At 54.4% G+C, this 14,162-nt stretch overlaps 1 long non-coding RNA gene across 1 annotated transcript; it reads left to right on the plus strand.

Annotated features, from left to right (window-relative positions):
* Positions 1 to 329: 329 nt before the first annotated feature.
* On the plus strand, positions 330 to 8,588 carry LOC119096198 (uncharacterized). The gene is made up of 3 exons (XR_005094030.1): positions 330 to 412; positions 2,780 to 2,924; positions 8,006 to 8,588. It is a non-coding gene; the product is annotated as an uncharacterized LOC119096198 (long non-coding RNA).
* The last annotated feature ends 5,574 nt before the right edge of the window (positions 8,589 to 14,162 follow it).

Below are 14,162 nucleotides of genomic sequence, written 5' to 3' on the forward strand. Positions count from 1 at the left end.
AAAAAGTGACATGCTCTCTTCAAGATTCCAGAAGTCGAATAAAATCCGCTTGCTTCCGGCTCGTGTGCTTTCAGGACGCATGAACCCAGAAATAAGTCAGCTCGAAATTTGGTTTAATGGCACCACGCTTCGGTACCGTCACCGCTATTGTGGTTTTCGATGCCTCCGTCGTGTATGACGTCGCCTATGTCAGCCACTCTGTGGTGAATGACGTCAGCTATGTCGTGTCTGTCGTCACCTCTGTTGCGTCTGACGTCCGCTGTTTGGTGCCTGACGTCACCGCTGGCGGCCGCAGCGTCAGCGGAGCTGGCCGGTGTGCTGGAGACGATCCTGGACGGCGAGCAGGCGGCGGCGGCCAACAGTTCCGAGCCGGCCCGCCTCAGGAAGTACTACCGTCAGATCCTCGAGCCCGGTGAGGCCACCCCGCCAGCCACAGCGGCACACCCAGCGCGTACTGGTGCACGCACATGCGCATATATCGTGTTCATGCGCGTGGATGTACGCACGCATAGAGATACCTGTCTAGTTGTTTGCGTACGAGTATATATATTTCCATCGCATCTGGATGGCTTCAGCCCCGAAGTATATGTGTTTTATTCCTCCCTGAGGGCCTCCTCTAAAAACCTCAGAAAACGAAGCGGGATAAAGAGCATGCGGCCTGCAAGTTTCTTTACTTGAAAAATCCGTGTGACAGGGCCCATTTTGTTCACTAAGCTACACTCAGCACGTGGCCAGGAGTTCATGGAATGGAAACGTGAGGCGCTGGTTTGACTGGGTTCGAGCTCCGTCTATCACTCGGACCAGAGAGATCCCCGACAGAGAGCCAGGGCCAGTACCAGCATTCACCGGATCTCTGAGCCTACGTCCGGAGAGAGCCAGGGCCAGGACCAGCATTCACCGGATCTCTGAGCCTACGACCGGAGAGAGCCAGGGCCAGGACCAGCATTCACCGGATCTCTGAGCCTACGTCCGGAGAGAGCCAGGGCCAGGACCAGCATTCACCGGATCTCCGAGCCTACGTCCGGAGAGAGCCAGGGCCAGGACCAGCATTCACCGGATCTCCGAGCCTACGTCCGGAGAGAGCCAGGGCCAGGACCAGCATTCACCGGATCTCCGAGCCTACGCCCGACAGAGAGCCAGGGCCAGGACCAGCATTCACCGGATCTCCGAGCCTACGTCCGGAGAGAGCCAGGGCCAGGACCAGCATTCACCGGATCTCCGAGCCTACGTCCGGAGAGAGCCAGGGCCAGGACCAGCATTCACCGGATCTCCGAGCCTACGCCCGACAGAGAGCCAGGGCCAGGACCAGCATTCACCGGATCTCTGAGCCTACGTCCGGAGAGAGCCAGGGCCAGGACCAGCATTCACCGGATCTCTGAGCCTACGCCCGACAGAGAGCCAGGGCCAGGACCAGCATTCACCGGATCTCTGAGCCTACGTCCGGAGAGAGCCAGGGCCAGGACCAGCATTCACCGGATCTCTGAGCCTACGTCCGGAGAGAGCCAGGGCCAGGACCAGCATTCACCAGATCTCCGAGCCTACGTCCGGAGAGAGCCAGGGCCAGTACCAGCATTCACCGGATCTCTGAGCCTACATCCGGAGACTGTTGCGAAGGCGACACTGACACTATAGCACCGCCCCCCCCCCCTCTCCCCCTCCGTGCGCACATTACGGCCAGGATCGCGAGGGCTCGGGAGTACACTGACGCACGAGACACGGACGCTGACGAAGCTGGCCAACGCTCGTTTCGTCAGATTTAACCAAGCCGGCTCCGCTGTCGTTTTGGACTGCAAAAGTTTGAAGTCGTACACCTGCAGAGGCAGGAGTCACGCTGAGATTTCAGTCGTCACCTGCAGAGGCAGGCGTCACGCTGCAACGCAGCTCGTGGGATGTTGCTTTATTTTGATATAGTCCGACTCGCTATATCGTCCGGCCCGCTCATGAAAAAGGGTCGAGTCGGCTTCACAGAAGCAGCGCTTCGCCACGTCGTAGCTTTCTCACTAACGTTTGCAGATGGGTCTAACGCGCTGCGCAGAAAACCCAGCGGACCAAATCAGGCAATCAGAGGTCTGCTTTTATTCTAGTGTGAAAGGGTGGCATTATGGCCTGCTAACCGGACAACCTTCATGTCAATGCAACCTTTAAGTTTGATATCAATAAGTCTGCACCTGTTGTATCGTGGACGTGCTAGCAGTGTTTTGTTCTGAATAACGCATGGATGACATACACCGCAACCGAGATCATTGGTTTAGACATGATTTAACTCCACCTCCCCTCCCAACATTTCGAGAACTGTTAACATCAACTGTATGGTTTGATAACTGAAACGGAATGAAAAATGAGGTCAAATTAAAAATTGCGTTGACAAAATCGTACACAGATGAATATGCTCAGCATAAGGTCTCCTCGGCCCCTCCCTCTCTCGCTTACACTCAAAGGGTGTTTAGGGATGGGTTTGCTCTGACGTCTTTTCGCATTGAAAAGCCATGGAAAACAAAACAAAACAGACTGCCCCCTATCTCTCCAAATTGGAGAATTTCTGCTGTCCCTGTCCCCTAGCCTCTGAGTTTGCATCATAGCGTTCTATTCACGCAACTAGGGTACCCTGTTGGTCCGCGCTTTCGTAGGTGGCTCCTGCCACAGAACAAAATCATCATGATTCGTTCTCATCCAGCTCCACTCCCTCCCCATAAGAAAGCCCTGGTTGCGCCCCTGCTCTTCTCAACCCCCAACGCGACACGCAGCCTTCAATGCCTGACCGACGCTGCTGCCTTTTCAGCCGTCGGGCAAGCCCCTCAGTTGGCAGCGCTGAGCAGAGCGCTCGACGCGACATCTGTGGAGTGCAGTCGCTACTACATGTGTCAGATGGCGATGACGGCGACATCTTTCGGCGAACCTTTCGACATCGGGATGCCTCTGCTGAGGTGAGACTTCTCACTGCTGCGGGGCCTGGTCACGACGCAGCCTATTTTCTATGCGACAGCCCCGCCAGCGGCGGAAACGGTGGCTCTAGGCTACAATTCTCAACATTGGGCCAATTGAACATTAGATCTTCTCCCGATGGCAGTGCATACCGTTTCAAGCAAGGTCCTTGAGATGTTCCGGCAGCGGCAACTGAAGCTGAAGTGATGTTCTCCGGCAGCGGTTACAGGAGCTTAAACGAAGAAGCCGCGGTCACTACAGCTTAAATGAAAGGGCCCCTTCAGAATCTGAGAGGGGCTCTCTCATTTTTGGATGGAGAAGTCGAAGGCGCGCTTTTCGCACGTCCCGGCTCACCTCCGCACTCGGCGGCCTCGGTGACGGCTCGGCGCTTACTCGCTGGCTGTGTGTGGCTGGGGCGGACTGAGGTGGGCGACAGACTGAGACGCACTAAGGCGAGTGGACGCACCATAGGCGTTGGAACACTTCAAAAACTGGGATAGGGAGGGGGGGGGGGAGGTGGCTAGGCTCAGGGTATAATTCAGGAACGTTTCTGGGAAGCCAACCCAGCACCGGAAAGGAGAAAGTAGATGGAGAGGTTATTATCCACGCTCAATTCACATAACATATTTTGAACGTGATTAAATGTCGTGGCTGCTGTGCTGGACATGTATATATATATATATATATATATATATATATATATATATATATATATATATATATACGGCTGTTTCTCTCTGGCGCACAATCTTACCCATTCGACTTACATATGTCATTCGGCAAATAAGACTCCAGTTCCCCAGTTTTATTCGTCCCTTTCCACATTGTGTTCCCTGGGGAGGCGAAATTACACCAGCGGCAAGGCATTTTGAATTGATGAGGCACCTACCTGCACAGGGTAGATGCCAAAATACAACCTGGACATAGGCTAGTCAGAATTTTGCATGCAAATCGATGCCCCAGGCGCCAGAGTTTCATGCGCCTAGATTTCTCCGGCTGCTTTTCAAGAGGTAAGATTTGTTGCAGTATTTTAGGCGAAAACGAATTCAGAGGCTTCAAGTACTAACTGCTAACAAAATGTGACAAAACCATAAACTGGAGTTTCGCCAGTAAAAACCAAGCCAGGGAATGAAGGCCCTTCTATCACATATTCCTTATCCGAGCCCTGCTTCGGTCCGTCGTCGGCGGCCACTGCTATGACCCGGCTGTCCGTCGTCGGCGGCCACTGCTATGACCCGGCTGTCCGTCGTCGGCGGCCACTGCTATGACCCGGCTGTCCTCCGCGTAACTGACTGTGGGCTGATAACATGGTCGCTTTGCTGCGCATTCATGGATCAGCATTACTACTAATTGGTGCGCAAAACGTACATTGGACACCTGCAACATAATTTTTTTCCGAATTATTTTCCCTTACACCACACCACCGCAGACAAGATACTTTCGGAAAGCTACCTTCCTTAGGCGTGAGTTAGTCCAACGGACATTCATCTAACCTAGCCCCTCATTTAACCTAGCCGACTTGATCTGCTTTTGAATGTAAGCAGGAGTGTAGCCAGAGCATTGCCAAGGGGGCACAGCGTTGACGAAAGCCACCTGATGGTGGCCTCACCCTCCCCAACTTTAAAAGAATTGGTGGACATAGTTAAGTTTTGATAAGGGCACGATTTTCTTCGTTTTATGGTTAGTTTTGCCTTCACAGAAACAAGGCGTTGCAGCGAGATCAATGCTGTTTGTATTCTGAAGTCAGTTAACTACAGAACTCAGTCGTTGAACGACTGCATGGAATGAATCACCGGTGTGTTTAATTTGCAATGGTGTATTGGACTTTTTCTAAACCGATGCAATTCAGAAGCTTTTTAACCATTTTTATCCTGGTCTAACAAACTTATAAGGACCTGGCAAAGGTAGATTGTAGGTCAAAATCGGTCAGCAATGTGTGTTAACATGGTTAAGTCAGGCTTGTCTGGAAATGTTCATTATTCAGTCAGCATCCATCAGTGACACAAAACTGTGTAATGTAGTTTTGAACATGCGCGCTCGTAAATTTTCGCAAGGAAAACTTTGACGCCATGCGTTGCAGTCTCCGCAGACTGCGCGGCGTCGGCCCCGTAGTTAACTCTAAGCCGTAGCCAATGGATGGACGAAAATGATGTCGCTTCTGAAGGATGTACCTTAGAACACTAACATAGATCAGATATCTAAATTATGTGACATACTTTTGAACATAGGCGCTCGCAAATCCTGCAGCAAAAGCCTCTACGCCAGGCGTTGCAGTCTCCATAGGCCGCGCGACGCTTGCTCGGCGGGCCGTGGCCAACGGGTGGACGAAAAAGATGACGTTTCGTAAAGAAGTGCCTTTGAAAGCTTTAGGTCATCAAATCTTATATTTGGATGGTAGTATGGGCGTATAATTCATCTGTGCGTTGTTTACATCGATGATAAGAACGGATTGATCCCATACAGCACCGCGGATTGGTGCTGGAATCTGGTGGTGGAACTGGATGAGTAAGCGTTCGAATCCCTATTTTTCGTGCTGCTGTAACTGGTAATCTTCAGAGGACAAGTGCACGGCGCCTGTCACCTGGTGCCACTTGCATTGGCCAACGCCGTTCGGTTCTATGGAAGCTGCAACACAGGTCATCGCTGTTCTTGCTCCCGGGATTGCGGACGCGCATGTTCAGGCATTTTGATGTATTTTGTTTCATTAATCGTGCGCGTTCTCAGACAAATGTGTGATGGTCTTATCCGTTTTTGAACGAGCTTGAGTAGGACACTAGGGGCACTTTACTGTTCCCGCTCAAGAGCTAAAGAGCCATTCTGTCCCACCGCGAGATGTCTTCCAGCTGCCATTCTGGCAACACGGGGCGGGATCCCCTGGTCGATCCGGAGGCCGTTAGAGGGATGTATCATATCACATTGTTCCCCTCCCTGACGCGGGAGGCCTTCTGGCCCGCGCAGTTGGCTCCGGATCAACATAGGAACACTCATTGACATAACATCCGTGGTCGCCGCAGGTGGTTCAATAATTGTCACATAGACTCCAGTTTCAGGTTTGTTTTGTGTTCTTCAGAGATATTGAGGACCTCCTGACCGTGTAGATCAGCATGGGGTCAAAAATTTGCATCGGCATGGCTTAACCATGTTCGTCTTAAAATGTTCAGTATCAATCAGAATTGATAACTGAGAACAGTTATGTAACATGGTGTTAACATGCGCTCTCGCAAATCTTCGCAACAACAGTCCCGCTGCCCGGCGTTGCAGTCTCCGTCGGCCAAGCGGCTGTGACATATGATGGCCAATGGCCAAACGAAAAAGATGACGCGTATTGAGAAAGATGGTTCGTGAATTAGGTAAATCGGCATATATGTTTAAGACAGTACAAAAGTAAACAAAACGCATCTTAATACCGAAAGGGGGGGGGGGGCAATTTAACATTGCTGCCCTCTGCCTTTAAAAGTGGGGGGTCATGGCCCCCTACCCCCCCCCCCTTGTTCCTACACCCATTGGACGGACTGAGACGGACTGAGGCGGGCGGACAGACTGAGACGGACTGAGGCGGGCGGACAGACTGAGACAGACTGAGGCGGGCGGACAGACTGGGGAGGACTGAGGGGGGCGGACACACTGAGACAGGCTGAGGCGGGCGGACAGACTGAGACAGGCTGAGGCGGGGCGGACAGACTGAGACGGGCTGAAGCGGGCGGGCAGACTGAGACGGACTGGGGCGGACGGACAGACTGAGACGGACTGAGGCGGACGGACAGACTGAGGAGGACTGAGGCGGACGGACAGACTGAGACGGGCTGAGGCGGGCGGGCAGACTGAGACGGGCTGACGCGGGCGGATAGACTGAGGCGGATTGAGGCGGACGGACAGACTGAGATGGGCTGAGGCGGACGGACAGACTGAGGAGGACTGAGGCGGACGGACAGACTGAGGAGGACTGAGGCGGACGGGCAGACTGAGACGGGCTGAGGCGGGTGGACAGACTGAGACGGGCTGAGGCGGACGGACAGACTGAGACGGGCTGAGACGGACGGACAGACTAAGACGGGCTGAGACGGACGGACAGACTGAGACGGGCTGAGACGGACGGACAGACTGAGACGGGCTGAGACGGACGGACAGACTGAGACGCACTGAGACGAGTGCACCCTGCAATGCTCGACCAGCACAGGCATAACAAGAGGTCAAGAAGCGGTTCTGAGCTGGTTTTGCGGCTGAGGCGATCCAACATGAAAACTTCGTCGGCAATTACCACTCGCATCTCTGTCTGGTGAAATGGGGCTAGGCTAGATTCCTTTGCAATATTCCGTTTCCTTTCCTGGCTTGGTGAACAAACAGGATTACCTCGCGCTGCGATACCACACGGCAAGCGTCGTGTGGCAGTACCGTTCGGTACCTGAGCTCCCTGCAGAATCTCTGTGTCGACACTCGCTAGCTGGTGACGTAGCCCGGTGCCTGCTGACCCTGTGTGCCGCCGTAGCCCGGCGCCTGCTGACCCTGTGTGCCGCCGTAGCCCGGTGCCTGCTGACCCTGTGTGCCGCCGTAGCCCGGTGCCTGCTGACCCTGTGTGCCGCCGTAGCCCGGTGCCTGCTGACCCTGTGTGCTGCCGTAGCCCGGTGCCTGCTGGCCCTGTGTGCCGCCGTAGCCCGGCGCCTGCTGACCCTGTGTGCTGCCGTAGCCCGGTGCCTGCTGACCCTGTGTGCCGCCGTAGCCCGGCGCCTGCTGACCCTGTGTGCTGCCGTAGCCCGGCGCCTGCTGACCCTGTGTGCTGCCGTAGCCCGGTGCCTGCTGACCCTGTGTGCCGCCGTAGCCCGGTGCCTGCTGACCCTGTGTGCTGCCGTAGCCCGGCGCCTGCTGACCCTGTGTGCTGCCGTAGCCCGGTGCCTGCTGACCCTGTGTGCCGCCGTAGCCCGGCGCCTGCTGACCCTGTGTGCCGCCGTAGCCCGGTGCCTGCTGACCCTGTGTGCTGCCGTAGCCCGGTGCCTGCTGACCCTGTGTGCTGCCGTAGCCCGGTGCCTGCTGACCCTGTGTGCCGCCGTAGCCCGGTGCCTGCTGACCCTGTGTGCCGCCGTTTCAGTTTGCCGGTGTCCTGGATCTTGACGGAGACGCAGGGGGGCCAGTTCGGCCAATACTGCGGCAGTGCCGTGCTGGGTGGCTCGGGCAAAGGCGACTGCGCCCTCCTCTACCCCGGCTGCACACACGCCTGAGGACTACGGGCGGCTGCAGACACGTCTGGGGACCACGAGCAGCTGGAGGAGCTTATGGGGACTCGGGTAGTGAAGTGAGTGAATGGTGAAGACAGCAGATTCTCTCGATGATCTGCTGGTCCTCGCGAGAGCCCTCAGACAGCAGATCTTACTGAGGATCTACCGGTCATCGCGAGAGCCCTCAGACAGCAGATCTTACTGAGGATCTACCGGTCATCGCGAGAGCCCTCAGACAGCAGATCTTACTGAGGATCTACCGGTCATCGCGAGAGCCCTCAGACAGCAGATCTTACTGAGGATCTACCGGTCATCGCGAGAGCCCTCAGACAGCAGATCTTACTGAGGATCTACCGGTCATCGCGAGAGCCCTCAGACAGCAGGTTCGACTGAGAATCTCCTGGTCCTTGCGACAGCACTCAGATCCTCAAGCGGGACTGAGAGCCCTTGGGAGATAAGCGGACTTTCACGTGGAGCATCGAGTCCTTTTGAGAACCGACAGCCTTCAAAGAAAGAGGAGGTCTTCCTAGGGAACTTTGAGTCCCGCGTCGGCCTACGGGTTCACTGGAGGAAGGATCTCTTCTGCGGAAAAACACAACCTGATGGCACATGTGTTTTCTGGTTGACCGAAGTCGTTTCTGAGAAGCAGCTGACTCTCATCAGGACGCGTGGGCCCTCATGGGGACTGATGACCTGCATGATGAAACAACGAACTCCAGTGCGAGCAAACCGCCTTCGTGGGGAACATGCGGGTCCTCTCGAAAGCCGAGAGTCCTCGTGAGGAGCAGGAGATTCCCGTGACGACCTGCCGGTCCTCGTAAAAACTCCATACAGTACCAGCGCTGGTGATGAGTCCCTTGAGAGCCGAAGGCACTCGTAACGACCAGCAAACTTCAGTGATTGCAAGCGAGCTATCGCGAGGAAACTGAGCTGGAAACCATGCGGGAGGTTTCAGGCCTTGATGTACCTGTCTTGGGACATTTTAGGCGAGAACATACGCACGCACGTTGGGATGGCGACCGTTGCAGATGTTCTTCGAAGTGGGGATCACTTGACGACCGTGGCAGATCTTCGCCGAAGTGGGGATCACTTGACGACCGTGGCAGATCTTCGCCGAAGTGGGGATCACGTGACGACCGTGGTAGATCTTCGCCGAAGTGGGGATCACGTGACGACCGTGGCAGATCTTCGCCGAAGTGACAGTCACTCGGGAGCACCGATCAGGCTGTCGGAGAAACATCAGCGCGTGTGCCACTCACGGCACGCCGCAATAGCCTCCGCGTGGGGCCATCTTCAGACCAGCGGAGACTAGGACAAGTAGCAGCGGCACCGCCGTGCGCTGGTTGACTCGTTGGACCGATGTTTTCGTTAAGTTTCTTGTTTGAGATCATCCAGTGTGTTACGTTGTTGGGCTTTTGTACCTTTATATATGAATAGCGCGACGATTGCCTTTGGATGTGTTTGGTGTGGCAGCCGATGAGAACGCCGAAATTTGTTCGCTACGCTGTTTATTAGCTCCTCTTAATTTATCGTTTTCAGCGCGCAGATATACAATATGCCTGTGAAGAAGGCGTCTCACGTGGCGACCGGTATGCCTGTGAAGAAGGCGTCTCACATGGCGACCGGTATGCGTTTTAAGCCGGAACATCTTACATGTTTCGTGCCGTTGCCCGTTCTGTTCCACCCCCCGGTGTTCAGACATTGCTGGTGTCCGCGGGGCCGTGCGTGACGCTGGCCGGTGGCCTCATGTAACTGAAAACAAGACGACAAGGTGTGCGGGGCAGTTTTCAACAATGTTTTTGAGCCTCCGCGTTTTGTCGAAGTGCTCTCGCGCCGGCACACAGTCACACGATTGTACGAAAGTCATCAACAAGCCGCACTTGGTCGGATACTGGCCACTGAGGCCTGCGTGGGCTGTGCCTGCAGAGGCCACTGGCAAGTCTGGGGCCCGCCGAGCCCTGTCGGAAGTCGCTCCGGGACCGCCAGCTCACCTCGGTGACCTCCTTCCCCTCCCCCCCCCCCGCCCGCCGAGAGCATCCTCGCCGCTCGGAGGCCCTCCGGCTTCCGGCCGCCCACTTCCCTCCCCACGTCACATGAGCTTCGGCTCTCCTCGCCGGCCGCTCTCGCCACCTCCGAGAGCCCCCCCCCCCCCCGCCAACAGCAGATGACCTCGTGGCATCGCCTCTGTTGCGTGCACAACGGTAGCGTTTGCGTGCTCCGTAGATGGCATCCGAACAGGGACGATAGATGGTGCAGCGACAAGGACTACCGGCAAGTGGCGCCGCCTCGCTGCGCGGCCATTAGTGTAGTTAAGAACCCTTTTGCTTCGGGGTCAGATGACGTGGCGAGTGACGCGAGGTTTGGCGTGCGCCGCTGGAAGCCGCCTGTTTCGTCAACGGCGATAGAAGGAACAACTAAAAAAAAGAAAAAAGCAAGTATGTAAGAAAAATACAAATTTCCCAGTCCTTTTTCCGCCGTCGATGACAGCTTCAAAGTTGTTCCTGTGTCCACCTGTATTTCTACCTCTCATCATTCATTAATTATCTCCTATAAACCACGGCAATTTGCTATTTCCTTGCACATTCAATGCAGCACATGTAGCCATGGTATGACGAAAGCTCGTAAAGTGCATATGCATGTTCAAAATTAACGAAAAAGGTTGAGACTCGCGCTCAAGTGTGAAGGATTTTGGAACATGGTCTGCTGGTTTATCGTGTTCTATGTTTCTGTGGCACGGGTCGCGTGATATTGTCACTTGCGTCAATACTGTCGTACAAATCAGTTTCCTAGGGTTTTCGATTTGCTGGATTGTTTTAGTTTTGTAAGCCTGCTGGCAACAGCCTGTCGCAGGACCTTGGTAGGGGCTCACCGCGTAGCAGTGCGGTTCAGTTGGTCTCCATGCTTCTATGTTGAACAAGACATTCCTGAAGCACACGATTCTGACGTTGAAGTTTGATGGTGAAGCGTTGCTACGTTCTTTCCATTGTTTCTGCACTCTACTAATTGTTTGTTTCTGTCTACAATGTCGGCTACGGAGCTGAAACAGAAACGTGGGAGGTTACTCAGTGTCGTAACAAGAGTTCGTAGAGAAGAGCTTCCGTGCTGATCAACAGTGGAGGCAGTAGAACGCAGCTGATTTCCATCAGTTCTGAGCTTGATCACGCTTTAGAAGAGTTGGAAGAGCTTAATGATGAGCCTATTGCCGCGCTCACTTCCGAGGAAGACAAGGCTCAGGCTAATCAGTAATTCGAAGATGCAGAGAAGCAGCACGAAGCGGCTGTAGGTCGCATTGAAGCCTACCTGACAGAGACAAAAAAAGATCCTTCGTCAGTTGCACTGCATCAGCTATCTCAAGCGTCTGCAATGTCATCAGCCTCCCGAGAAGCTGACATACAATTCAGAGTGAGGCAGCTCGAGACAGTTCGGCTGGAGCGTCGACTAGCCCAAGAAAGGGAGGAGCGAGACATGCAGAGGCAGTGCAAGTTGCAAAAAACGAGAGACGCCCAGGCCGCAGCTGAACTACGCGCACAGCTTACTAAAGCTGCTGAAGATCAATTGAGCTGGGACAGGAAGGACGACTTCACTGGGGAACTTGTTGATCGGGAAGCCCAACGGGCTCATCCTGATCTATGTGAGCGGGAGAGAGGTTCGGACAAACCTCAGCTTCTGACGTCCGTTGGTGCTTCGGTGCCTGTTGATCGGGGGAGTCAAGGGGCCACCTTGACCTGCATCCAGACGGCCCAACTCTGGTCAGTGTCCTACCACCCGGCCTAGCCGGTAGCTCATTGCATGTGAGGAGGGAGCTCCAAGGGGGACTCCCTTGCGCGTCCACGATCCATCACAGCATCCCTCGTCTGTCCTTGCCCAAGTTTAGCGGAGAACCAGCAGAGTGGCCAAAGTGGTTTGCTCTGTTCAAAACACGTGTTCACGATCAAGCCCCCTTACCTTGACTGAAAAGATGGCACACCTGCAACCTGCACTGTCGGGTCTTGCACAGCATACCATAAGTGACATGTTGTATGAGGGTGATTTGTATGATGATGCCCTGATGGCACTGGGGGGGGCCGTTTCGGACGCCCGAGGACATTATGCGTGCCAACCTGCGAGGCATATTCGCCTGTCCCGAACCAGCCTATCTTGATCCAAGTAGGGCTTGAACGTTTGCATGCCACTGTCCACTGCGCAGTTACCGTTTTTTTTTCTTCAAAACTCGGGTCACGATGGTGATCTCGATAGCTACGGAAACCTTAGGCGTGTGGTGGAAAAGCTCCCATCAGAGTTGAAACGAATCTGTGGGGGGGGGGGGGGCACATCTTGGACCTGGATGAACCTAGTCCAATCCATTTTGATGCCTGGTTGCGTAAACAGGTGAGGGAAGCCCTCAACTACGTGACCGTGTCTCCGGAGTCAAATAAGACGGCAGCTGAGAATAACCCAATGAGACACATGCGGCGGTGGCAGAGCGAGAAGAGGGCAGTCGAGCGAACTGCTCTGGTCACGGAGGTCATAACCACTGGAAAGATCTGTGTGAACTGCAACGGCCAGCATGAAGTATGCGTGTGTCCTTCCTGCATGCTGATGACGGTCGATGACAGAGCTCATTTCATTGCCAACTCTGGCTGCTGCTTTTTTGCCCAAAGAAGGGACATGGTGTTGAAAATTGTCACTTCGCAAAGCCACGTGGTATCGATGACTGCAAGATAAGGGACCACCATGTGCTACATGGAAGCACTAGCGTGACCCTCCGGACCAACCGCGGGGTTTTGTGCCCAAAACCTGAAGACAGTCGTGTGGTGGCCGCAGTCTCACTGGAAAGCGATGCTGTAACAACTCTGCCGCAGGTTGTACAGGTCACCATCATCGGCAGTCACGGCAAGTCTATGAAAGTTTGTGCTTTACTTGACCCTGGTTCTCAGACATCCCTGGTGTCAGAGGATGTGATGATACAACTTGATCTTCATGGAGAGCAACAAACACTTCGACTGCAAACTGTTGAAGGACATGGTTCTGAACAGAGCTCAATGAAACTGAAGCTGGAGTTTGAAATATCAGGAGGTGGTGGTACCCGGGATTATAGTTCCCGGGGTCCTTCTCGGTGAAAGATATCAATGTCACAGTCTCTCGACTCCATAACAAGAAACCGGAAATGAAGCACCTTCAGGACCTTGATCTCCTAGAGCTGTGCAGGGAAGACAGTGGCAGCTTCCGCTCGGTGGCAATGTGATCGAGGCTGTCCAGTTGGAAGTAAAGAAAGAAAAAAACCGTGTCAACCAGTGGGCATCAAACCGCTTGTGGATGACCTAACTGGCTGTGTAGAGGGCTTCGCGCCAGGGAGAACGCACCAGATGGTGTTCATCAACAAGATACAGCTGGTGAGTGGGACGTCAGCAATGCTCCGAGAGTGGTGGAGCACAGAATCACTTGGGAGCAAGTTCGATGATAAAGACGCCAGATCACAAGACGACATCAGAGGAGTACAAATCATGGAAAGCAGCACGCGGAGGCTGGACAATAGATACGAGGAGGGAATTTTTGGAAGGGTGAGGACGTCACGTTGCCGAACGGCAAGACAGTGGGCAATCAGCCGACTTCAGTCCCTGGAAAAGAGCCTGCTGCGCCAACCACGGAAAACGGCAGCATGCAGAGGAGTGGAGTTCATGGTGAACGGATGACCTAGCACATACGTCAGCTCTGATGTCGCTGATATCGAGTTGCTGACGCTGGAATCACCTGCTCGGATGTGCTGATAGGCGGATCCTGGGGGAGGGCGGGGGGGGGGGGGGGCACGGGGCGCCCCCCCCCAAAAAAAAACACTGAGTAGTGTTTGGCTCCCTGAAACATTCCCAGAACGTCATAACAATTTCGTCTACTTACCGTCTGTCTTAACTGTTTTGTTTTAACTTCTGTTTAAGATTCAAAAGCATTTCGGTGCTTGAATGGTGTCCCTACTGGGTACTCGCGGGAGGCACCATGCACTGGACCTCGGATCCCACACCAGCCAGCTGGCGACGGACGGTTGCCCCTCCCCCA

Source organism: Pollicipes pollicipes, unplaced genomic scaffold (assembly GCF_011947565.3).
Source record: "Pollicipes pollicipes isolate AB1234 unplaced genomic scaffold, Ppol_2.1 Scaffold_1912;HRSCAF=2241_pilon_pilon_pilon, whole genome shotgun sequence".
In the NCBI taxonomy this organism is placed as follows: domain Eukaryota; kingdom Metazoa; phylum Arthropoda; class Thecostraca; order Pollicipedomorpha; family Pollicipedidae; genus Pollicipes; species Pollicipes pollicipes.